At 43.7% G+C, this 27558-nt stretch overlaps 1 protein-coding gene across 1 annotated transcript in view; it reads left to right on the forward strand.

Moving 5' to 3' along the window:
• The window catches only part of PARM1 (prostate androgen-regulated mucin-like protein 1), a 129269-nt gene that overhangs the window by 47590 nt on the left and 54121 nt on the right, over positions 1-27558 (forward strand). The window lies entirely within an intron of this gene.

The raw sequence follows: 27558 nt of genomic DNA on the forward strand, positions 1-27558 counted from the left end.
ATCTTTCCAATGAGTCAGCTCTTCTCATCAGGTGGCCAAAGTATTGGAGTTTCAGCTTCAGCATCAGTCCTTCCAATGAATATTCAGAACTGATTTCCTTTAAGATGGACTGGTTGGATCTCCTTGCAGTCCAAGGGACTCAAGAATCTTCTCCAACACCACAGTTCAAAAGCATCAATTTTCAGCGCTCAGCTTCTTTGTTGTTCAGTTTTCACACCCATACATGACTACTGGAAAAACCATACCTTTGACTAGATGGACCTTTATTGACAAAGTGATGTCTCCTTACTAGAGTTGGACGTTTCCCAGACATTTTAGAGGCATCAACATACCAGAGAAGCTTGTGAAAACCTGGTATTACATCACCTTTGATTCAACTCATTGTATTAATTAGGAGAAGCAAGCAAATTGTAAGCAAGCAAGCACCTTCCAAAACAGCATCTACTTTGATGTCATTGACTATGCTAAAGTCTTTGACGTGTAGATCACAGCAAACTGTGGAATATTCTTAAAGAGATGGGAATATCAGACCACCTTACCTGCCCCCTGAGAAACCAATATGTAGGACAAGAAGCAACAGTTAGAACCAGACACGGAACAACAGACTGGTTCAAAACTGAGAAAGGACTACATCAAGGCTGTATATTGTCACCTTGCTTACTTAACTTATATGCAGAGGATATCAGGCGAAATACTGGGCTTGATGAAGCACAAACTGGAATCAAGATCTCTGGGAGAGATATCAATAACCACAGGTATGCAGATGACACCACTTAAATGGCAGAAAGTGAAGAGGAACTAAGCCTCTTGATGAAGATGAAAGTGAAAAAGTTGGCTTAAAACTCAGCATTCAAAAATCTGAGATCATGACATCCAGTGCCATCACTTCATGGCAAATAGATGGGGAAAATGTGGAAACAGTATCAGATTTCATTTTCCTGGGCTCTAAAATAAATGTAGACAGTGACTGCAGCCATGAAATTAAAAGACTCTTGCTCCTTGGAAGAATAGCTATGTCAAATCTAGACAGTGTTTTTAAAAGCAGAGACATCACTTTGCTGACAAAGCTCCATATAGTCAAGGCTATGGTTTTTCTAGTAGTCATGTGTGGATGTGAGTTGGACCATAAAGAAGGCTGAGCACTGAAGAATTGATGCTTTCAACTTGTGGTGCTAGAGAAGACTCTTGACAGCCCCCTGGACATCAAGGAGATCAAACCAGTCAATCCTAAAAGATCTGATGCTGAAGTTGAAGCTCCAATACTTTGGCCACCTGATGTGAAGAGCTGACTCATTGGGAAAGACCCTGATGCTGGGAAAAACTGAGGGCAAGAAGAGAAGTAGGCAACAGAGAATGAGATGGTTGGATGGCATCACTGACTGGATGGATGTGAGTTTAAGCAAGCTCCAGGAGTTGATGATGAACAGAGAAGCCTGGCATGCTGCAGTCCATTGGGTTACAAAGAGTTGGACACGACTTAGTGACTGAACAACAACAAGCAAATTGTACACCAACCTCTGTGTGATGAACTGTATCCCAATGGCTTGGACATAGTTCTTTTTATAATGAGCTTTGCATTATTACAGTTTTGATATATATGTACTGTAGAAAACTTGAAAATTCCAGAAGCAAACTTAAATATATAACAGCTTTCTTTTCTAACTGCTCAAAAATCACCACTGTTCAGCCTTAGCACATGAGTGTATTTTTTCAAAGAAAGTTATTGATGCCTGGGAACAAGGCCTGAAGCACTGCCACCACTGGTAAACGTGGACCTACTCCAGAGGCAATGGCCCTCCATTTCTGGGACAACTTTCAGGCACACTTCCTTCAGGAACATTTCCTGAGAAGTGCAGTCAAGCTTTAAAAGAGAAAATTTGTGAAGCAAGATCCCAGAGATGTGTCTGAATTAAATTGCCTTTATTCTAAGACATGTATAGTTTTTTCATTCTAATTCTTTTATATGGGAAGTCATTATCACCCCTTGAGACAATCAGCTCAGTATTCAGAGGATTCTGGTGTCTGACCTCATAAAACCTGCTTGTTAGCCTCATGCATCTTTCCCTACTTTTCCATTAACACTTGAACAGACCCCCCCCAAAAAAATCAGATTTTCACTGCCCTACCTCACCCCCCAACATCATAAAAATAATTGTTCCAGGGATCAGATACTGTCATGTATGTGCAAGGATAATTCAGAATCTTATACTCAGTCAGAGGGAAATCTAGAGGAACCAACTACAGTTCAGGACTATGAAAAGGCTCAGTAAAAGCACTGACCTGCACTACCCCTTATACATCATGAGGTTCATAGTAGAGTATGGCTTTCCTTACTGAATATGGTCTGGAAATGAGTGTTTTTTGTTTTGTTTTGTTTCAGAAAGCTAACATCTCTTTCCTTTAAGGAGGGAGTTTTTGAAATCTTACCTTATGACTCTTTTTTGACACGTATCTTCCTGAAATGTTATACTTTCCTGACTCAGAAAAGAAAGCAGGTTGTGCATGAGCCTTGCAGCTCTGGGTGACTCAAGGTCATTGTTACAGAACCTCAGTGATGCACTGATGCCTTGGGATGCTGGCGTGGTTCAGCCATTATTCACCCTCCCGTCCTGAAGCCTGGCTCTGCTGGGAGCCATGACTGGCCCTGACCTGTGCCACCCTGGCAGGGTCTCTACCCCCTGTGCAGCCCGTGGCCCCTTACCTTTAGCTTCCTGCCCTCCTCCCTTCCTGTTACTTCTTTCTTCCACTACTTTGCTTCTCTTCCTTTGTTTTAGGTTTGGCATCTGGAGAGTTTGGCTTTGTAATCAGAACCAGTGCCTGCAAGTTAGCTCAACTGTTGCTTTCCTTTGGCTGTGGTTTCCCCTGGAGCCTTTACCTTCCAGTCCCACAAGCCTTCAAGACCTATCTTGTTACCTTTACTCTTCCTGGCTGTTTTTTGTTCATCTTTCTCCTAGGTGGCTCTCTGGACTATCAACAGTTAGTCAGTTCGTGTGACTTATTTTTACGACTTGTCCAGTTGAAAGACCATTCTGCAATCACCTGGGATCCATAAAGTAGTCCATGAGCCCCTCCGAATGCTGTGCCTCTCACACTCTGGTTGAAAGTAGTGCTCAGAAAATGTAAAACCTCCTTCTGTTATGCACCAAAGCTGTACTTTGTGGAACAATAACTTAGTGACTAGTTCAGTTCAGTTCAGTTCAGTCACTCAGCCGTGTCCGACTTTTTGCAGCCCCATGAACTGCAGCACGCCAGGCCACCCTGTCCATCACCAACTCCCAGAGTTCACTCAAACTCATGTCCATCGAGTCGGTGATGCCATCCAGCCATCTCATCCTCTGTCGTCCCCTTCTCCTCCTGCCTTCACTCCTTCCCTGCATGAGAGTCTTTTCCAATGAGTCAACTCTTCACATGAGGTGGCCAAAGTACTGGAGTTTCAGCTTTAGCATCAGTCCTTCCAAAGAACACCCAGGACTGATCTCCTTTAGGATGGACTGGTTGGATCTCCTTGCAGTCCAAGGGACTCTCAAGAGTCTTCTCCAACACCACAGTTCAAAAGCACCAATTCTTCGGCGCTCAGCTTTCTTCACTGTCCAACTCTCACATCCATACATGACCACTGGAAAAACCATAGCCTTGACTAGACGGACCTTTGTTGGAAAAGTAATGCCTCTGCTTTTGAAAATGCTATCTAAGTTGGTTATAACGTTCCTTCCAAGGAGTAAGTGTCTTTTAATTTCATGGCTGCAGTCACCATCTGCAGTGATTTTGGAGCCCCCCAAAATAAAGTCTGACACTGTTTCCACTGTTTCCCCTTCTATTTGCCATGAAGTGATGGGACCAGATGCCATGACCTTCGTTTTCTGAATGTTGAGTTTAAGCCAACTTTTTCACTCTCCTCTTTCACTTTCCTCAAGAGGCTTTTTAGTTCCTCTTCACTTTCTGCCATAAGGGTGGTGTCATCTGGATATCTGAAGTTATTGATATTTCTCCCAGCAATCTTGATTCCAGCCTGTGACTAGTAGCAGGACTTAATAACTTTCGGCAGGCCTTGGGTGCACATAGAGAATGATAACGTTTGCACAACACATTAGGATAAACCAGAGGAAGAGTGGAGTGTCCAGGGCCAGTCGCCCTGCTGCCCTGAAGGTTGAGGGATTCAGTGTCTACATAAACACCTGTAACCTACTCTTAGTACCCCTTTGGGAAGCCTGATATAAAGAGCCGTCCTGTTACCAAAGAAGCAGAACTCACTTGTAGGAATGGGAAAAACTAGCAATTGTGCTTTATGTGTGTGCATATGTGCTTAGTCATGTCTGACTCTTAGTGACCCCCTGGACTGTAGCCCCCAGGCTCCTCTGTCCTTGGCAGTTTTCAGGCAAGAATACTGGAGTGGGTTGCTGTTTCCTACTCCAGGAGATCTCCCTGACCTGGGATCGAAGCTGCATGCCCTGTGTCTCCTCCATTGGCAGGTGGATTCTTTACCACTGCACCAGCTGTGAAGCCCATAAAGCTGTTGTTGTTTAGTCACTCAGACGTGGACTATAGCTCACCAGGCTCCGCTGTCCCTGGGATTTCCCGGGCAAGACTCATGGAGTGGGTCACCATTTCCTTCTCCAAGTTTAGAAATGAACAAACAGTAAGTATTAATTCAAAGATAGCTGACATTTATTGACTTTTCACTAGTCTAGAACACGCTATTTTAAATGCTTTGTATGGCTATCAGGGAAGAAGCTAGGCTTCATGAGAGTGGGGTTATAACCTGCTCTCAGCCTATTTTTGTTCAATCTATGAATTACAATGGTTTTTAAAAGATTATTAAAGAAGTACACAAAGAAAAATACACAATAGACATGACTGTAGCTCCAAAGCCTAAAAATTTATTGTCTAGTCCCTATAGAAAGTTTTCCAACTTCTCTCAGAGAGGTTGGCAAAGGGTAACAGGTCTCCAAAAGAGATGCCAAGGACATGGGTGAGCAGAAAGAAGACTGGCTCACCACTGCACAGTGGCTGAAAGTCGACAATGAGACTCAGCAGATAAGAACAAGACAGTTTTTATTTACAATGCAACAAACAGCAGGAACATCACATGGTGTGTTCCTCTGCCACTAAAGCCCACAGGACACGATGGGCCCAGATGGTGCCAGGGCAGGCAGTTTTGCTGCAGCTGAGCAGTCCAGAATCCATGGCTCACCTCTTACAGGGAGCAGTGAACAAGCCAAGGGAGCCAGTAGTTAGATGGTAGTCGTTGTTTAGTCACTAAGTCGTGTCTGACCCTTTTGCAACCCCATGAACTGTAGCCCACCAGGCTCCTCTGTCCATGGGATTTCCCAGGCAAGAACACTGGAGTGGGTTACCATTTCCTTCCCCAGGAGATCTTCCTGACCCAGGGATAGAACCCACATCTCCTACACTGCCGAGCGTGCTAAGTCGCTCCTGCTGTGTCTAACTCTTGGCAACCCCATGGCCTGTAGCCCGCCAGACTCCTCTGTCAATGGGATTTTCCAGGCAAGGATACAAGAGTGGGTTGCCGTTTGCTTCCCCACTCCTACACTGGCAGGCAGATTCTTTACCACTGAGCCACCAGGGAAGCCCCACTCAGATGGTAGTCACCCTGTGTCACTTTGACTGACTTAATTGGCTATGAGAGTAGCTGCAGAAATGGCTCAGGGTCAAAGGGCCATGAGAGCTTGTAGTTTGGCACACACGGGAAAGAAGTATACAGGTGTCTACACCTTTGGCAAGCTGCTTTTCTAACAATGGACTGTCCCTTTCATCCTCACTGCAATCCTGTGAAGAAGACAGAACTCATCCCATTTTGCAGATGAAGAAATTGAGGCTCAGAGAAAAGAAAGTAACAAATGAGCTTGCCCAAGGTCAAAAGTGACTGGCACAAGGTTGCACAGCTCATAGGTGGTGAGAAGTGATTTAACCCTGACTTAACTCTGATCTGTCCAGAGGCAGAGCCTCAACAACATACAGCTGCCTCATTTCATTGGGCAGGAAGCCAAGAACCACAAGGCCTAGACTGAAATCACAGACCTGATAAAGTAATTCATTGTTTTGCTTTCTTCCTTTGAAACCAATACTGCTGAAATTTGGCATTTTTACAGTGTATGGGGCCAGCAATGCACAACCCATTTGAAGATTTACATATGTTTAGATGCCAGCAAAAGTTTGCCAGAAACTTTCCTGGTAAAAAATGGATTTGGCTAGGTTTTACCTTTCCCAGTTGTTTTGAAAGGTTTCCTTTGAGATGGGAAAGACAAACACAGATTTAATTATCCTTCTCTTGCTAATGTTCAAACTGCCTAATTAGACTAAAAGCATTAATTGCAAATATTACAAACAGCAGCTCACTATAAACTATTCCCTCATAATTTCTCGAGGTCCATCAATTAAACGAAGTCTCCGACATCTTCCTGATCCTTTGCATCATTCTCCCTGCAACTCCACAGGCAAATAATCATTTTACATAGAGCAGAGAAGCAGGTGCAAAGACGTGCTGTGTGTGCGTGCCTGTGTGTGGAAAAGGAACTCAAACAGCAGAGAAGGTTGCTGGAAATGGGAATGTGAGCATTTGCACATGAACTTCGGTGACAGTGCTGGCTCTCATGTGGAGCTCGTGTAAAGAACATGCCTGCCAAAGCAGGAAACAAGAGAAGTGGGTTCGATCCCTGGGTCAGGGAGATCTCTGGAGGAGAGCATGGCAACCTATGCCAGTATTCTTGCCTGGAGAATCCCATGGACAGAGGAGCCTCATGGGCTACAGTCCTTGGGGTCGCACAGAGTTGGACACAAGGAAGTGACTTAGCATGGCACACAGTGTAAAGCGAGGGGGCAGGGCTGTCGTAAGTGCCTTTGGGATTACAGGTAACTGAAACCTCTCAAATCTTTCAAGCAAAGAGAGAGAGCTTAATGAAAGAAATTGGTCCTCCCAGTACCCAAAGGTAGGCAATTTAGACAAGTCTCAGGCAAGACCAGTAAATCTAGATAAGGAAGCCAGCTGGCTCTGCTCTCTGGAGTCCCGGGGTCCCTCGTCCTCTCTGGAGTCCCGGGGTCCCTCGTCCTCCCTGGAGTCCTGGGGTCCCTCATCCTCTCTGGAGTCCTGGGGTTCCTCGTCCTCTCTGGAATCCCGGGGTCCCTCGTCCTCTCTGGAGTCCCGGGGTCCCTCATTCTCTCAGCTGCTCCAGGATAGGAGAATATCATGTTCACCAGCTGGGCCTTAAAGTCAGATTCCTGGGTTCACCTCCCGGCTATGTCACTTCCTGTTATCTCTCTTTGCCTCAGTTTCCTTGACTGTAAACGCTTGAGTTTCGTTCAGTTCTGTGAGAATTAGATAAGATAGTACCTGTTGTTGTTCAGTCCCTAGGTCATGTCCAGCTCTTTGTGGCCCTGTGGGCTGCAGCACGCCACGCCTCCCTGTCCTTCACTAGCTCCCGGAGTGCCTGACACATACTAAAGGCTCAGTGTCATTTGTGTTTCTCTTTCATGTTTGCCTCATTACTTTTCATTTGCAAATTGGCTTCTCCTTCTTATTCATGTACATGGGAAGATGCCCTCCCAATTTAAACAGTAATTCTGGTAGACCACCTAATGGCTCAGTCCCAAATATTGGGTTGGCTAAAAAGTTCGTTATGGAAAAACCCAAACTTTTTGGCCACCCCAGTACAATTTCTTGAAGGGTGGAATCTCATTGGTCTGGCTTGAGTCAAGTGTCTGCCCTCCATCAGGTCAGCCATGATTGGAGAACAGGACCAAGGTGTTTGTGTACAACCACAAGGGCCATTCCTTTGGTTGCGGGGGGTGGAATTTGTTCTCAGAAGAAACATAGCATTTTCATAATATTTGCACATCCACTATAAATATGGATAGTTATCAGTGAGAGACAGTGAATGTTATACTTTCAGTTCAGTTCAGTTCCGTCGCTCAGTCTTGTTTGACTCTTTGAGACCCTATGAATCGCAGCACGGCAGGCCTCCCTGTCCATCACCAACTCCCGGAGTTCACTCAGACTCACGTCCATCGAGTCAGTGTTGCCATCCAGCCCTCTCATCCTCTGTCGTTCCCTTCTCCTCCTGCCCCCAATCCCTCCCAGCATCAAAGTCTTTTCCAATGAGTCAACTCTTCTCATGAGGTGGCCAAAGTATTGGAGTTTCAGCTTTAGCATCAGTCCTTCCAAAGAAATCCCAGGGCTGATCTCCTTCAGAATGGATTGGTTGGATCTCCTTGCAGTCCAAGGGACTCTCAAGAATCTTCTCCAACACCCAGGTCAAAAGCATCAATTCTTTGGTGCTCAGCCTTCTTCATAGTCCAACTCTCACATAGTCCTATCTACAACCAGGAATTATATTAAAGACAAGTATGTAAATCAAACCTTATCTTAAATAGTATGAACAAAGTTCATGCACTAAAATTATTTGTAAAGACTTTCTAGAATTTTGAAATAATAGCTACACTGAATATTCATTTTGTATATTAAAAATTAAAATACTTGAGGTGTTATCTAACCAGGCTGTCAAGATCAGGAGATGAAATGGTGAAGTTTTAAAGCTGCTACTCATTTAGCTTGATCACCTTTTGAAGAAACTGAACTTGACAGAATTTGTGTTGTTTGTGGTTTTCTCTTTAAGACTGATCACTAAAGACAGACTGTTCTGTTTTGAAAGGAATTAAAGTCCAATACAAAGAAGCAAGTCAGCACCTACTTCCCCCTAGGAAATTAAATGATCTTTGTCCTCCTTTCAGTTGTTTGGGACATAAACAGATTGTCAGTATCCTGACTCTTGTTTGAGCTGTGTTTATTTTGTTAATTCAGAAGATAATTTGTTTCTGTTCCATTAAGCCTTTATTTTGTGTTATATGCGGTCCAGTGCTAGGGTCTGTGTGTGAAGCTATGAGGAGTAGGATGTGGTCTTCCCTTGGGGACCTCACTGTGGGAGAGGAGGCCATCCACACAGTGGACACACTCACACCGCCTTGAGAGTGATGCCCATGCATACAGCTCACACTGCTGTGAGACCACCATTCTTCAGTTAGTTCTGTAGTGTGGAACCTTGCACACTCAGTCATTTCTGTTTGAATGAAAGAACTAGTCGGTGCATCAAGGCAGGGTGATGAAAGTGCTACTAGGCAAGTATGAAATGTTATGAAAGTATAAAAGAGAAAAGGTGGTTCACTCTTCAAATAAATACTTGCGTGCCTACTGTGCACCAGACACTGTTCTGAGCATCAACACATTGCTATTCCTTCTGGCTAGAAAACTTTGAGAAAATGACATGAAGGAGTTGGCATGTGTGCTGAACCTTGACGTTTACATTCATGGATTTAAACAGGCATCGGTGGGCCTGAGAGGATTTCAAGAGAAGTTACAAGTCCAATTGGACTGGAGTTGACAGCAGTGGGAAGGCGTACAATGGCCAAGCTTACAAAGGTAATATAAGCCAAAATCACTGAGGAAAGGGCCTTTAGTGTTGGAGGATTCATTTGGGCCTGGTTTTGTAGACGGTGAAGAGCTGTTGAAACTTGAAAGGGAAATTCACGTGATCACTAGTCAGTTCCTAGTGATCCCCACTTTCTGGTATAATCTCTCTTCCCTGTGCATGAGATGGACCTGGAGACTTGCTTCTAATGAATGCATTGCAACAAGAGTGCTGAGACACCGCTTCCAAGGTATGGAATGTAAACTACTGTGATTTCCACCTTCCTCACACTCTTCCTCTATTTCTTCTGGCTCACCAGATGATACAGTCTCTTATGGTGTCTGCTACACTATAGAGAAACCCATGTGGTGAACAACTGAAGACAGCCTCTGGCCAACAGCCATGAAGAAATTGAGGTCTTCAGTCCAAAAGTTCACCAGAATCATGCCAACCACCATATGCCTGAATGGAGGAGACCCTCCCCAGTTGAGCCTTTTTTTGACTGATGATCTGGACATCCTGCTTGTAGCTTTGTGAGAGACCCCAGCCCAGAGCACCTAGCTAAGCTGCACCCTAATTTCTGACCCACAGAAAATAATGCATGTTTTTTTTAAGCTGCTCGGTTTGGAAGTGGTTTGTTAAGCAGTGATCTGTAGCTGATATACCAGGAGAGAGGAAATGGACTATATATGGAGATAAATATAAAGTACTTTCCCCCTTATTGTTTTTTACATATCTTTACAAGATAATTGAGTGTTTAAGGCAAGAATAGCAATAATGGAATGTGATTTTATTACAAATTTTTTAAACATTAAATGTATGGCAATTTTATATTTTTGGTGGACTGGGGTCAGGGCTGGGTATGAAGAAGGGTGTGCTTACAGGAGGGTATGAGGCAACCTTGTGGGGTGATGGGTGTGTTCCTTATCTTGATTTGTAGTGATGGTTTCATAGACATACATAAGTCAGATCTCATCAGTTTTGTATACTCTAAATATAAGCTATTTATGGTACATCCATTATACATTATTTCTATACTAGAGGAATATATAAATAAAAGTATAAAAACAGACAATAGAAGCTTAAGGAAGAGAAACCTCAGTGAGAACTGTCTTTATTCCAAGAGAATTCACAGAGAACAGAGGACCTAGTGCGTCGGGCTTTGGTAAAATGGTAAAACAAAGATAAGGAGGAGCTGAGGCAGAGGACAGAGAACCAGCAGGGCCAGGAAGCAGCAACTGGTAACTTGTGTGGAGGGGAAGAAGTCAATGCCCGACATTAAGCAGAGTATGCCTTTTGAAGAAAACAGTCTTCTTCCATCTTTCCAGGGTAATTTCTTCTGGAAAATCTTCATATGGCATATTCCTATAAAATCTAAAAAATAATTACTGCTAATTTCAAGCGCTATTGATACTTCCTGAGCCCTGAAATGAAGCCACTTATATTACAACAACACCAAATCCCCTTAAAATGAACATTCTCACTTCAGTAGATGACATTACTTGTCATGGCATGGCCTCCCAAGGCAAGTTCCCTTTATTAAGTCTGAATAAAGACGGAATGCCTTTATTCAGTTAAGTTCAGTTCAGTCACTCAATTGTGTCCAACTCTTCGTGACCCCATGAATCGCAGCACACCAAGCCTCCCTGTCCATCACCATCTCTCAGAGTTCACGCAAACTCACGTCCATCAAGTTGGTGATGCCATCCAGCCATCTCATCCTCTGTCATCCCCTTTTCTTCCTGCCCCTAATCCCTCCCAACATCAGAGTCTTTTCCAATGAGTCAGCTCTTCGCATGAGGTGGCCAAAGTACTGGAGTTTCAGCTTTAGCATCAGTCCTTCCAGAGAAATCCCAGGGCTGATCTCCTTCAGAATGGACTGGTTGGATCTCCTTGCAGTCCAAGGGACTCTCAAGAGTCTTCTCTAACACCATAGTTTAAAAGCACCAATTCTTCGGCGCTCAGCTTTCTTCACAGTCCAACTCTCACATCCATACATGACCACTGGAAAAACCATAGCCTTGACTAGATGGACCTTTGTTGGCAAAGTACTGTCTCTGCTTTTGAAAATGCTATCTAAGTTGGTCATAACTTTCCTTCCAAGGAGTGTCTTTTAATTTCATGGCTGCAATCACCATCTGCAGTGATTTTGGAGCCCCAAAAAATAAAGTCTGACACTGTTTCCACTGTTTTCCCATCTATTTCCCATGAATGGATGGGACCAGATGTCATGATCTTCATTTGCTGAATGTTGAGCTTTAAACCAACTTTTTCACTCTCCTCTTTTACTTTTCTCAAGAGGCTTTTTAGTTCTTCTTCACTTTCTGCCATAAGGATGGTGTCATCCGCATATCTGAGGTTATTGATATTTCTCCCAGAAATCTTGATCCCAGCTTGTGCTTCTTCCAGCCCAGCATTTTTCATGATGTACTCTGCATATAAGTTAAATAAGCAGGGTGACAATATATAGCCTTGAGGTACTCCTTTTCCTATTTGGAGCCATTCTGTTCTTCCATGTCCAGTTCTAACTGTTGCTTCCTGACCTGTATACATATTTCTCAAGAGGCAGGTCAAGTGGTCTGGTATTCCCATCTCTTTCAGAATTTTCCACAGTTTATTGTGATCCACACTATTCCATACCATACACTTAAACCTTTACTATCCTTTTTTGGCCCACAAAAGACAAAATAAATCAGCAAAAACGATGCAAATGGTGTATAAGATTGTCACTACTATAGATTGCAAACCAAAAATACTGGGAATACTTCACCATTGTGGAGATGACTTCATAGGGTCTCTTGTTTCCTGGTGTTCAGCTACTTGGGCACACTATCCAAAGTAGTTTTCTTAAATGTGAATAAATACATCATCACAAGCCAAAGCAGAGTTTACATGAAATCTCTTGCAAATTTAGATCCCTGTAAACCAAAAGGGCACACACAGGAGTATTACTAAACTGGGAAATAAGGTTAGAAAAGAATAAGTAAAATCAAGTTAAGAAACAGGTTTAATCGTGAGATTAAGGATTTGGCAGTACTCTTGCCTGGAAAATCCCATGGACGGAGAAGCCTGGTAGGCTGCAGTCCATGGGGTCGCTAAGAGTCAGGCACAACTGAGCAACTTCACTTTCACTTTTCACTTTCATGCAATGGAGAAAGAAATGGCAACCCACTCCAGTATTCTTGAGTGGAGAATCCCAGGGACAGAGGAGCCTGGTGGGCTGCCATCTGTGGGGTCACGCAGAGTCAGACACGACTGAAGCGACTTAGCAGCAGCAGCAGGGAGGTTTATAAAATCTGGAAATGGGGGGTGACATGGTGAAAAATGTCTTAAAGATTAACCTAAAAGTCATGTACAGAGGAGAATTAGGTAAGGAAGAACAGGATGGGAAGGCTATTTTAGAGCCGTTTTGGAGTAGACTTGGTAAAGTCTGATGACACTGCAAACAAAGGAAATGACAATACAGTACCAAACACGTTAACAATAATAATAATAATAATTAACGTTGTTGAGTGCTTCATATGTTCCCAGCACCATTCTAAATCCTTACGTGTATTAACATGTATGCATTTAATGTTTATTTGCTGTGGAATATATAAGAATATTATCCCTATTTTACATTTCAGGCCCCAAGAGGTCAAATAACTTACTCATTGTCACAAAGCTAATGAGGAGCAGAGTTAGGGCCTGAACAGAGTGGTCTCCAGATTTCTGTGTATGCTCTGCTGTTTCTCAAGCACTGACTCTGCACAGGTCCTATGATGGTACCGAGAGTGACAGTCAAGCCCAGTCCAACACAGAACCGGAGTCCCTGCCTTCTCTCTATCTCCATGGCTACCGAGTCTGAGAAGTGACTTCTCTTCTCTGAAACAGCTTCTGCTGCTTTTCCTGGCTCCACACTTGCCAGCCTCCAGTCCATTCTCTACCTTCACCAGGGCAATCTACCAAAAGCCTAAAGTTGATTGTGTCACTCTTCTGTTCAAAATCATTGGGATGAAGTCTGGAAGTCTTATGTGTCTTATAAGGCCTACAGGATTCGGCCCCAGGTCATTTTGCCTTCTAGGTTCCAGACATAAGACCGTGCTCTCTCATTCTGGGATACTGTGGATGATGTTCTTGCCCTTTAAAATGTTCCCTATCCTTTCCCTACTCACCCCTCACATCCAATCTGAGAGGTCACTTGCCCCAGAAGTGCTCCTGACCCAAGTGTGCCTCCGGCCTCCTCTGATGTGTCTGGACAGTGCCCTGCACCATCACTCATTAGACAGCACTTTAACATCATGCTTAGTTACTGGCTCACTCTACTGAATGTTAAGTTCTGTGAGGTCAGCGACCTTGTTCATCCTTTTCTCCCCAACACTTAGCATGGTATCAAATACATGTGTGGGGGGAGTTAGTCACTCAGTTGTATTAGTCACTCAGTTGTGTCCGACTGTTTGCGACCCCATGAACTGTAGCCCACCAGCCTCTCTGTCCATGGAATTCTCTAGTCACAAACACTGGAGCCAGGCTTCTTTGTCCATGGCATTCTCCAGGCAAGAATAATGGAGTGGATTGCCATTCCCTTCTCTAGAGGATCTTCCCAACCAAGGGACTGAACCCTGGTCTCCTGCATTGCAGGCAAATTCTTTACCACTTGAGCTACAGGGAAGTCCTATCAAATATATAACAGACTCTAGATAACTTTTTAAATTGAAGGATAAATAAGGACTGAGTTTGATAGGATATGAAAAATAAAAATAAGAAAGCAAACTTTTTTTAATTTATTTTTTGAGGTAACATTGATTTATAGCATTACACAAGTTTCACGTGTACAACATCACACTTCTACTTCCATATACCCTACAACATGCTCACTGCCAGAAATTTAGTTTCCATCTCTCACTACACAGTTGATCCCCTTTACCCATTCCATCCAGCCACCCATCCCCACTCCTTTACCTCTGGTAACCACCATTCTGTTCCCTGTACCTACTACATCAAACTGCCTTCTAAACCATCATACCTAACTGGCGCCATTGGCAGCATCAAGCAGGCATTTAAGAGAATTATTTTGGAATTGCTCAGTTTAGATAGGGACTTGTTGAATTTGGTGAGAAGATGTTATCCAAAAAGAAATGACCTGTGTGCAGCTGAAATGATAGAATCAGGGCTCATCTGTGAAGCTGAAGATTCAGACTTGCTAATTCTACTCTTTTTAAAAGATAATTTTACTTTCCTTTCTTTGCTCAGTAGTATTTACCTAGACTGACTATGGCTTTCTTACAGTGAAACATAAATCAAAATTAATACCTGGTATATTCCTCTTTAGGTTGTGTATACAATCGTCCATAGGAAGGAAAATTAATCTTCTCTATATGATTCAGAAAGCTTGCTTGTATCTTTTTCTATTCTGCTGTTGTTTGCTTAGATTGTGAATGAAAGGGAGGATTTCAGAGAGGAGAAGCCAAAGCTGAAATGCTCTGGATTCAATTACACAGTGAATGAAAATGCTATTCCTGAGCCTGTGAAGGATAATTTTGGCTTTTCAATATATTATTATTTGATAAGAACTTAGTAAAAAGTAGATTTTTTTCTAGATGAAGACTTGTGAATGCAATTATAGCCCCATAGCCTTACCAAGGAGAAGTGCTTGTGCTCTAGCCCTCAGAGATCTAACAGTTGATAAATTCTCTTAGGATGAGATGTGAATCTGTCTGCTAAAAGCAGCCTCAGATAGAGAGACAGACCTCATAGTCTGGCTGGCAGATAGCCCCTGCCAAAGGACGTGAAGACATCTGTCCTACAGACTAAGAAATGACCCACTCATTTTCTTCTGGCTAGAGACAGGAGGAATTTTTATGTTTGGCTAGGCAGAAAAAATTCTTCCTTTCCGATGGATCATTTAGAAGGGTGTGTGTGTCTCTCTCTCTATGTGTGTTATTGTGTAGCTTAATGTTTCACCACAATGCAAACAAAGTGCTTCCTTTAGTGGCCTCCGTATTTACAGGGATAAGATCCTTCTTACAAAAAGACCCAAAGGATTCCTAGAAAGACATGCTGCTGCTGCTGCTGCTAAGTTGCTTTAGTCATGTTCGTCTCTGTGCGACCCCAGAGATGACAGCCCACCAGGCTCCCCAGTCCCTGGGATTCTCCCAGGCAAGAACACTGGAGTGGGTTGCCATTTCCTTCTCCAAAGACATATCTGGACCCAAATACTAAGTTTGCTTCATGTGAGCTGTGACTTTGGATGAATGGATTAAAAAGATGCCATTTGCCCCAACGTGGATGAACCTAAAGGACATATGCTAAGTTAAATAAGCCAGACATAAAAAGAAAAAAAAAAAAAAAACAAAAAAAAACGGCATAAGGTCAGGAAGCAACAGTTAGAACTGGACATGGAACAAAAAACTGGTTCCAAATAGGAAAAGGAGTACATCAAGGCTGTATATTGTCACCCTGCTTATTTAACTTATATGCAGAGTATATCATGCAAAATGCTGGGCTGGAAGAAGCACAAGGTGGGATCAAGATTGCCAGGAGAAATATCAATAACCTCAGATATCCAGATGACACCACCCTTATGGCAGAAAGTGAAGAGGAACTAAAAAGCCTCTTGAGAAAAGTGAAAGAGGAGAGTGAAAAAGTTGGTTTAAAGCTCAACATTCAGAAAACGAAGATCATGGCATCTGGTCCCATCCCTTCATGGGAAATAGATGGAGAAACAGTGGAAACAGTGTCAGATTTTATTTTGGGGGGCTCCAAAATCACTGCAGATGGTGACTGCAGCCATGAAATTAAAAGACGCTTACTCTTTGGAAGGAAAATTATGACCAACCTAGATAGTATATTCAAAAGCAGAGACATTACTTTGCCAACAAAGGTCCATCTAGTCAAGGCTATGGTTTTTCCAGTGGTCATGTATGGATGTGAGAGTTGGACTGTGAAGAAAGCTGAGCGCCGAAGAATTGGTGCTTTTAAACTATGGTGTTAGAGAAGACTCTTGAGAGTCCCTTGGACTACAAGGAGATCCAACCAGTCCATCCTAAAGGAGATTAGCCCTGGGATTTCTTTGGAAGGACTGATGCTAAAGCTGAAACTCCAGTACTTTGGCCACTTCATGCAAAGAGCTGACTCATTGGAAAAGACTCTGATGCTAGGAGGGATTGGGGGCAGGAGGAAAAGGGGACGACAGAGGATGAGATGGCTGGATGGCATCACCGACTTGATGGACGTGAGTCTGAGTGAACTCCGGGAGATGGTGATGGACAGGGAGGCCTGCCGTGCTGCGATTCATAGGGTCGCAAAGAGTCGGACACGACTGAGCAACTGAACTGAACTGAACTGAAGCTCAATTATATGTGGAATCTAAAAAAGCAATAGTAGAGAACAGCGTGATTACCACACTCTGGTGGTTACCAGAGGTGGGGAAGTAGGGGCAACGGAAAGACATTGATCAACAGGTACAAAGTTCTGGAGGATCCAGTTCTATAGGCTGAATAAGCTCATGTTCAGCATGACAACTATAGTTAATAACACTGTATTGAATTCTGGAAATTTGCTAAGAGAGTAGACTTCAGGTGTTCTCATCCCACACCAAATATGGTAACTATATGAGAAGATGATATGTTAGTTTGCCTGACCATAGTAATCATGTCATTGTGTATGTCTATCTAATCATCATGTTGCATACCTTAAATATATGCAATTCTAATTTATTTTATAGGAATATAATTGCTTTACAATTTTGTGTTAATTTTTGCTGTACAATAATGTGAATCAGCTATATGTATACCTATATCCCTTCCCTCTTAGACCTCCCTCCCACCCCTCTAGGTCATCACAGAACATCGAGCTGAGCTCCCAGTGCTATACAGCAGCTTCCCACTAGTTATCCATTTTACGCACACTAATGTATATCTGTCAGGGCTGCTCTCTCATTTTGTCCTATCTCTCCTTACCCTCCTCAAAAGTCCACTTGCCTGTTCTCTATGTTTGTGTCTCTGTTCCCGCCCTGCAAATAGGTTCATCAGTACAGCCTTCCTAGATTCCATACATATGGTTTATATATGATATTTGTTTTTCTCTTTCTGACTTACTTCACTCTGTATGGCAGACTCTAGGTTCATCCACATCACTACAAATGACCCAGTTTCATTCCTTCTTTGTGGCTGGGTAATAGTCCATTGTGTATATGCATCACATCTTCTTTATCTATTCAATATCCTGTTGAAGAATATTTAGGCTGCTTTCATGTCCTGGCTATCGTAAATAGTGTTGTAAAGAAAGAAATAAAAATAACTTGGATAAGGGGAAAGTGAAACTGAAAGTCGCTCAGTCGTGTCCAACTCTTTGCAAGCCCGTGCCTCTACAGTCCATGGAATTCTCCAGGCCAGAATACTGGAGTGGGTAGCCTTTCCCTTCTCCAGGGAATCTTCCCAACTCAGGGATCGAACCCAGGTTCCCCGCATTGCAGACAGATTCTTTACCAGCTGAGCCACAAGGGAAGCTCAGATAAGGGGAAGGATGATGACAAAAATAAACCCAGAGGAGCTGGTTAGATGGGGAAGGAAACACAGTTGATACACTTACTGACTTTGAGGGCAAAACTCAAAAGGCTGGAATTAGAGGACTGGAACACAGGGAAGAATGCCAGCCTGGTTATTTATACCTGGGAATTACTGTTGAAATAAAGCCATGAGGTAGAACTGCCTCTGCCTCCAGTTCAGCCTGTGTGCATATAGAGGGACCCTTTCTAACCCCAGCATCGCCAGAGGGAACCCAGGAATAGATGAAAGAAGTGTTTCATGAGGTACAGGATAGGCAGTGTTAGTTTTTGAATAATTCTCTTCCAAGCAGCAACACTTATAAATGTATTCTAAATAAGTATACCCAAAGCAAGATCATTCTTCACGTTGAGCTATCAGCAGAGCAAATTTTTATCCATCTTGCTCAGTTCACCCAAGTTAGCTTATGAAGCCAGAGTCTGTCCTTCCAGACTGACATGTTTAATTGCATCTATCAGCAGTGGCTGTCGAGTAGCCTTTTAATGGATCCCGAAGATTTTCATCAGAAGATGCTGTACTTCAGTAATGGTGCCAGTGGTGCCTCTCCAGTTGGCATTGCTGATGCTTTTCCTAGCAGAGAATGTGATCCTGCAGGCGTTTAAGAGATACTGAGGGTAACAGCAATTGGACATTGGTTAACAAATGAAACCAACTCTGAAAATGATGTTTATGTGGCTGTGTGTACTCGAGTAGTGATTTATGTTATTTTCAGCTGAGGTTCGAATTCTGTAAGGAGAGTAACCTGCTGCCTTCTGGAGTCATGAATATCTTAGGGAACAAGAGCACGAGAAGATCTGGACTTTTAGGCAAATTAAAGTCAGCATGCTTTACACAGGTGACAAATTAGGTGGAAATTAATTGCATTAAATAAGGATTCACCACGGAATTCCTTCAAACAGCCTGTTCCCCTCATTGCTTAATGTACTTGATTAAAATTCATTACCCACAACATCTCTTACATAAAGCATGGTTCCTCATATCAATTTCAGTGGATTTTGTTCATTAGGAGGCATATTTCTGCAGAGAAGATTCACCTCTGCAGAGTGAATAGATTACCCTCGTCACACACAACCAGAAACAAGGTTGTGTCCACCCTTAGCTTGTGCTTTTCATATCATCGTGTGAGCTCTTAGCTTGCACACGTACCTGGAATTTCCTAATGACAGATTCCTGTTCTTCCGGCCCCTTCTCTTTATTTGGGAGCAAAGGGGCACCCAGTTCCCAATCCCCGGAGATGGTCCATCTATCTTTGAGTGCATATCAGGGTTTGGGCCACATTCCAGGAGACAGTAAAACACCAGATCCACTCCTGGAGTCTCTGGTGATGAGTAGGGCCTTGCTGCACATGGTTCCATCCACAATTGTCATCTTCCATCCAGGCCTAGTTCTGAAAATGAGCTCTCTCAGCAGAGAGGCTAAGCACAGCATTGAGGGTCCCTTATGGGGAAATGGGTTAATAATGCCACAATAGGAAAGTGGTTCTTAAAGAGAAGAACTGTGCATCCAAGGAATGATGGCCTCGACTCCCACGAAACCGGGTCAACTTCAGGGCTGCAGATTCTACCTCTGCACATCCAGCCTAGAACTTGACTCGAGTGAGGAGCAGCTTCATTCTCATTTCCATGTCTATAGAGGACAGAGATCCTTAGACTCTAGGAAATCTGCTCTGATGCCATAAGTTTTTAAGCTTGCAGTTTTAGTGTAGTTTTTGCCGTTTAGGAGATAGCTTGAAAGGCAGAAACAGGATTAAAGGCTAGAAATGATAATTAATGAATAGGAGTGGCTCAGACAGCAAAGAATCTGCCTGCAGTGCAGGAGACTGGAGTTTGATTCCTAGGTCAGGAAAATCTCTTGGAGAAGAATAGCAACCAACTCCAGTATTCCTGCCTGCAAAATCCCATGGACAGAAGAGGCTGGTGGGTACAGTCCTTGGGGTTGCAAAGAGTCAGACAGGACTGAGCACACACGCACACACACACACACCACACAAAACACACACACACACCACACATACACACACACCACACACACACACACACACCACACACACACATCCCACACACATACACACCACACACACACACACCACACACACACCACACACACACAAACCACACACACACACACCACACACACCACAGACACACAAACATAAAGGCAGGCCCACAAGCATTAACATGCATGAGGGGAAAATAGAGTCAAATTGCAGCTGTCAAAAGAAAGCCTATATAAAATATAAAATAAATTTCTCTCTCTTCCTGTTTGCTTCATCCATATAGCCTAGATACCTGGGTGCCTTGGTCAGAGCAGGCACTCAATACTTATTTGTTGAATTGGACCTAGACACACAAAAGTCTAACTGAATTTTTAAAAGATAAATTGCTAAGTGATGCTGAAAATTTAAAATCAAGAGTAGGCTGCCATTCTGCTGAGCGTGTCTAACTTACAGCTCATGGCCCTGACCAACGTGGACCAGCGCATGTAACAGTAACAAGTCCGAGGTCCCTGATTGTTGTTGAGGGGTCTTTGTTCTACTTCCTCAGCCTGCTGCAGTCTCCTAGTCACAAGCATATTCTTATCAAGACTGTGTTCTTGCACTGTTGGTGGGAATGTAAATTGATACAGCCACTATGGAGAATAGTATGGAGATTCCTTCAGAAACCAGGAATAAAACTACCATATGATCCAGCAATCCCGCTACTGGGCATATACTTGAGAAAACCATAATTCAGAAAGACACATGTACTCAATGTTCACTGAAGCACTGTTTACAATTGCCAGGTCATGGAAGCGACCTAGATGTCCATCAACCAATTAATGGATAAAGAAGTGGTGGTACATACACACCATGGGATATTACTCGGCCGTAAAAAAGAATGAACTGGGGTCACCTGCAGTGAGGCGGATGAACCTAGAGTCAGTCATACAGAGTGAAGTAAGTCAGAAAAAGAAAAACAAAAATCACATATTAACCACATCTATGGAATCTAGAAAAATGTACTGATGAACCTGTTTGCAGGGCAGGAACAGAGACCCAGACATAGAGAACAGACGTACGGACACAGCGGGGGAAGGAGAGGGTGGGACCATTTGTGAAAGTGGCCATGTGTAAAACAGACAGCTAGTGGGAAGCTGCTATATAGCACAGGGTGCTCAGCCCAGGGCTCTGTGATGACCTAGAGGGGAAGGATGAGGAGACTGGGAGGGAGGCTCAAGAATATAGCTGATAACATGTTGTTGTACAACAGAAACTAACACAACATTATAAACTAATTATCCTCCCATTTGAAAAAAAAAGGGATGCTGACAATTGTCCCACAAACTTTCTGAACTGTTTCTTTAGCTAAATCATAGCTAAATCACTATTAGCTTTTTTTTTTTTTTTCTGATGCGTTCTGTGAGTTTTTGAGGCAGCTCAGCTTTCATAGGCATTAGCCTAGAGAATACCTCTGGGGACGCTGACAGGTCCAGTTGCTCATTGCTCTGTTGAAGAATGTCAGGGGTGCTCCATTCCTGCAGCTTATAGCTGATGCCAGGAGGAGGAATAGTGTCTCTTTAAGGATGCCTATTGAAAATCATTAGCAGATTAAAGAAGGCAAAGGCATTTGGACCCAGGTTCCAATTAAACAGACCCACATAATAGCCTAGTATTTATTGAGCTCTTACTTTGTGCCTGGCATTGTGATAAGCATTTTACAGGGTCTGTCATCTATACTGCTAATAATGGAAAATCTACACAATACCTTAATCCCCAAAGGCACGTGTTGTTTATTTAATAGGAAGTCTGAAGTTTGACATTCTAGTCTTGTCATGGCAAGATCAATAGTATCATCAAGGAAAAAGATTCTTTCTCTCTTTCACTTCCATCTTCCCCAGTGGGTTGACTTTCATCCTTGGCTTCACAGGATAGTTGCCACTGTGCCAGACATCACATCTACATTAAAGGGAAGAAGTGGGAGGGACAAGTAGGCACCAAGAGAATTTCTCTTTCTTACATATTCTTTTTATGAGGAAGTGAAATTTCTCCAGAAGCCCCTTAGCCTATATCTTATCAACCTCATTCTGTGGAACTGGGGCACATAGACATTTCTGGGTACAAGGAAGGCTAGGAAGGGAGCATTTCGCTTTTATAGTTTCGGTAGGGAGGCTAGCAGAAGGGGATTGGGAATGACTATTGGGTTAGTTAATCAACAGTGGCTGCCTTATATAGATTATTTATTTAACCCTCACAATAACTCTGTGAATGGAAGTACTGGTATTATCCTAAGTTGGCAAACGAGGTGATCCCCATTCTCCAGGGAATCTTCCCGACCCAGGGATTGAACCCTGGTCTCCTGCATTGCAGTCAATTTCTTTACCATCTGAGCCACCAGGGAAGCCCTTATATTACAATAACTCTGTGAATGGAGGTACTGTTATTATCCCAAGTTGGCAAATGAGGAGATAATAATTAACAGGCTTGCCCAAGGTCATGCAGAAAGTATAAGTGGTCTAGCTAATATTGGAGAAGGAAATGGCAACCCACTCCAGTGTTCTTGCCTGGAGAATCCCAGGGACAGGGGACCCTGGTGGGCTGCCATCTGTGGGGTCACACAGAGTCAGACATGACTGAAGCGACTTAGCAGCAGCAGCAGCAGCAGTTAATATTAGCTAGATGGTTAAGAAGACAGGTTATTGAGTTAGACTACCTTCTAGGGTTTGAATCCCAGTTCTACTTTCCAGTTCTATATACTGGGAAGTTATTTAACCTCCTTCTGCCTCAGTTTTCTCACTTGTCAAAGGTGGGTAATAATAATTATCCTAGGTTTATTGCAAGGATTAAGTGACTTAATACTTGAAAAGTATTATAGGTATTAAAAGTATTACAATATTAATGCCTTTTAATAAGCATTAGAGAAATGTTAACTAAGAAGCTGTGAAGCAAGCATCTTCATTTATAATAACCCTTAACTGGAAATAGCCCACCTGTGCACCATTGGTAAAATGGATTAATAAATCGTGGTGCTGCTGTGCTGTGTTGGACTGTGCTGAGTTGCTCAGTCACTGTAGACTGCCAGGCTTCTCTGTCCATGGAATTTTCCAGGCAAGAATCCTGGAGTGTATAGCCATTCCCTTCTGCAGGGGATCTTCCTGATCCAGGGATCAAACCTGAATCTCCTGCATTGGCAGGCAGGTTCATTACCACTGAGTCACTATAAATTTGGTAATAAATTGTGGTATATTCATGAGATTGAATGCTATCAGCAATGAGAAATGATTAGTTGTTAAAACACAGCAACATCAGAGAGTCTCATGGTGAGTGAAAGAATCCAGACAGGAAAGAGGACACACCGCATGCCTCCATTGATGTGAAGTTCAAAAACAGGGAAAGCTAATCTCTAGTGATGAAAGTCAGAACAAGTTTTCTTCAGAGGATTATGTCTGTGAGAAAGTATGAGGGAACTTTCCAGGTGCTGGAAAGTTTCTGTATCTTGATCTCAGTGGTGCTTATGCAGGTATATATATGTGTGTGTGTGTGTAAAAATTCACTGATTATGCACTTAAGATGCATGCATTTTATTATACATACGTTATATTTCTATTCAATATTTTTAAAGGACATGAATTTTTTTTTAAAGAAACTAGGAATCATAACCGTTTGTGCTGACTGGCATCTTTGCTGAAAACCCTTAGAAGAAAAATGTTGGCAGGAAGAGAAAGGAGGCCCACCAATATCATGGGTCATTCGTCTTCTCTGAGAAGGCTCCCACCACCCTCTCCCACAGCCCAGGAAACTTGCTCTGAGTCATATGGCTCTGAGTCTGGGAGATGCATCTGCAACTAGAGCCATCCCTGCCCTCTTGCCTGACTCCTAGGTGATCAGTGGTCAGCTTTGGTGGTGAGACAAATGGGAATGCATTTCACGGGTATTTCCCTGTGAGTAGTCAGGTTGCCTACAGATTCGCCAGTCAGAATGCCTGTATGGATCAACTTGGAATCCCTCCCACCAACCAGGACTGTCCTGTCAAGGGCAGATTTCCAAGAAGGCATGGATGGGGCACCTACTGAGCTGGAGACAAAGTGGTGGGGAGAAGTGGTCAAGGACATTTAGGCTGTGAAAGCGCCAGGGTGGCCCCAGCTCTTTGAGTAATTCCTAGCTTCCCGACGGTCCTCTGAAGGAAACGGTTCAGAATCAAAGCAGACCGATACTATAGACTTTCTTAAGTTCTGATACTTCCTAGTGGCTGCAGAGTATGAGAAATGTCTTGATTGTGATTTGGACCTGGGGGCAGAGGTGGGTAGGGGAAGGCAAAGGAAAGGGTGTGACTTTGACCAGACAAGAAACCACTTCATTTTGTGACACCTGAACACAAAGACTTTTTTTTTTTTCCTTTTCAATTTCACAGGAGAAATTTTTTTGGAAATTTCAGGAACCTGCTGAGCAAACAGGAGAGTGATGGGGAGCTGGATTGGGACCCTGGATCACAGGGTGTGGCTCGCAGTGGGCATGGGGAGGAGAGACCCACAGCCTCCGCTATGGGTCACCAGAGGAGGGGCTGTCTTTGTTTAAAGCCAATCACCACGGATCACTCAAGATGCTCCCTGCACACTCCCTTCCTCCCCCTTGCCTTAAGAATGCCTGAAAATCCCTTCAGAAAACCAAGGCCTGGAGGAATAAAGCTTGGTCCCCCTAGTGTCCGGTCACCAGAGGGATACCCCGCAGAAGGCTGCAGGGTCCGGGTGGAGCCCAGTCTGTAACAGGGACACATTCTCTGTGTGGGCCTCTGTGTGCACTCTTGCCCTGGGCTCCACACGTGTTGGAAATAGGCCCACTGCAGAAGGCAACGCTGTTGTTCAGAAGATCCCCCGTGACCTGAAGGAGGCATCAAGTCACTTTCCTCTCCCATCCCGCTACCCACCCCATACCCACCTTAACCACAAAGCAGCTGAAGACAAGGCACTTGCCCTCCCTACATCACCTCTCTCTCTCCAGCTCACCACCCTGAGACACCCCAATATGGCTAGTCCAGAATTTTGGGTGTCTCTTGGCATCTGTGCTCAGCACCGCCTCCTCCTGAGGCGGACCACCACAGTCTACCCCCAACTTAAAGGTAATGACTTTGGGGGAGCATTTGACTGACAAAGATAGCTGCTGCTTCCGGTGAGAAGAAAATTTTTTAAAAATGATGTACTATATTTTTTTTCTTCCCCAGAAAGCACAACTTTCTTCACAAATGTTATTCTGTCAATTAGCATGCACAGCCCCCACATGGAGCTTGGTGATAACAAGAGTCCAGACAGAGAAGCTGAGTCATACTCCATGTCTGCGGGTTCCGATTCAGTGGCTGGAAAACAGAAGGGCTCTTCCTCTTTTGGGACTAGAACTGGATCTCATTTCCACCACCGAAACTCTCAGGAGGATGTGGCGCTTCTCCTTCAAACAAGCGTCTTCTTAAACACAGTTTGATGGCTTTGGGGCATATACATTTTATCTAGACATATGAGAGCTCTCAGATACCATATGGTTGGACCAGACGGATTAGTAATGGTTTTGCAGATGTTAGATTAACCTTCTGGAGTGTTGGGTACCCTTACCAACCCAACCAAACACACCATAGGGAATTTTTGTCAGTGTGAGGAATCCAAACAATAGCTTTGCTCAACCTAAGCACCATTAAGGCCTAGCTTATATATTAAACTATACATATTGTTTTAAGATTCTTTTGTACTCTTTCTCACTCAAACACTTGCTAAAGTTTAGTCCATTCAGTGCCAGGATGGTGTGGCCCACCTGTGTTTGGGCCAGTTGATTGACAGGCCAGCATTTCAAAAGCTGGTGACTCTGGTCTATATCATGCACAAAATTAAGACATCCCTGCTATTTCCAAAGTGAAAACAAGGAAGCAAAAAGTATGTTTAGAGAGCCATCCAAAATTTCCTCAGAGCTGGTAGTTTTTATGGAGCTTAAAGGCAAATCAAAAGGAAGATGCATTTCTGCTATCAAGGCCCAACAGATAAGCCAGAGAACATTTTCATTTTTCAAAGGGTAGAAAATCCAGGGTTTTACTGAATATTTATAGAGCACTTTCTCTGCCGGGAACATGAACAGCATGCTGTGGTCCCTGTTATTAGGGTTCCTAGTCTGATGGGAGACAAGCATTGGGAGAAACGACTCAGTATAATGTGTGCTATGATTAGCCACACAGAGGAGAAGGGCTCATTCAGGTTGGGGAATCTTCATAGAGGAGGTAAAGCTCCAGAGTTTTCAGGACTGGGGTAGGGCCGGGGAAGCCACGGTGGGAAGAAATGCAAACTCAAAGGCTGGGAAGAGGAAGACAGCCAATGTTTCAGAAATGCACACTGATTCAGATTACTGGAATCACAAGGCTCACCAAGAGTGGGGTTGGGAGATCATCAAAGGTGTTATGTGCTGTGCCAAGGAGTTCACAATTTATCCTGAGGCCATTAGAGAGCCTACGCAGGATAAAAGGGGGAAAAAAGGGTCACATGGTCATGTAATTTTTTTTTATAGCCCTCTCTAGTGACCCACACTAGAGAATGTATTAGGGGAGATAGAGGAAAACTGGTGTTTGTTTGCCTTTACAAACATGGGGCCCAGGCTTCAAAGACATCTTTGCATGTCCCAGTACAGTACAGTGGGATGGTTATAAGATCAGCCTGGAGCCAGACAGTTTCAGGTTCAAGCTCCAGCCGTGCCATGTTCTAGCTGCATGACCTTAGGGTAGATACATAACTTTTCTGATCTTCTGTTTTGTCATCTGTGAAACCGAGATAACAATGGATATTATGATTGAATGGGGTGATGCATGTGAAATGGTCAGCACCGTACCCTTCATAGTGTCCTCAGCTCATTCTGTCATTCATTTAAATGTTTATAGTTGAACTCCTATTATGAATCAGATAATAAGGATATGTGAGGAGCAAATCCACTACAGCCCCTGATCCATGTGAATCTTAGATTCTAAAGGGGAGTCACAAAGCTTCCCGTAAGCAAGTATGTAGTTACATGACAATTTCAGTGCTGTGACATTAAAATACAAGATACTCTGAGCACGTAAGGGCTTGAGGCCGGAGATGGGGGCATGGGGGTTGGATTTAGCAGGAGAATCAGCAAAGGCTCTTAAGCTAGCACTGGCAGGGTGAACAGGAGATTCTCAGGCAGGCATGAGAGGGAGAGCTGTTTGGGCTGAAGGAATAGAGTACAGTGAAAAGTCTGATGTGTTTTCGGGCCTGATGGGGAGCAATGCTGAAGAGGCAGACTGTGCTTGGATCCCAAAGAGCCTTCTAGATCTCAGTGGGGTCTTGGAGTTTTATCTCCTATGCAGGCTTCCTTTCCTCCCCTCAGCCCTGCGAGGGGAGTGACCTAGTCCAGTTGGCCTTGACTGTTAGCAGTTCCTTAGCAAGCAGACCTTCAGCAGGGCTGGGACCTCTGCCAGGCAGGCCTGGCACGATCCCCCGAGACTGCGGGCAAAGGCACCCCTCAGGCTGACTTGGCAGCCCAGGAGAGGGCTTGACTGTATTTTGATCAAATTTCACCGAATTTGCCAAAGCTTCGTCACATGTTTTCTCAGCTACTTAACAAGCCAAGGGCA

Source organism: Ovis canadensis, chromosome 6 (genome assembly GCF_042477335.2).
Source record: "Ovis canadensis isolate MfBH-ARS-UI-01 breed Bighorn chromosome 6, ARS-UI_OviCan_v2, whole genome shotgun sequence".
Taxonomy (NCBI): Eukaryota; Metazoa; Chordata; class Mammalia; order Artiodactyla; family Bovidae; genus Ovis; species Ovis canadensis.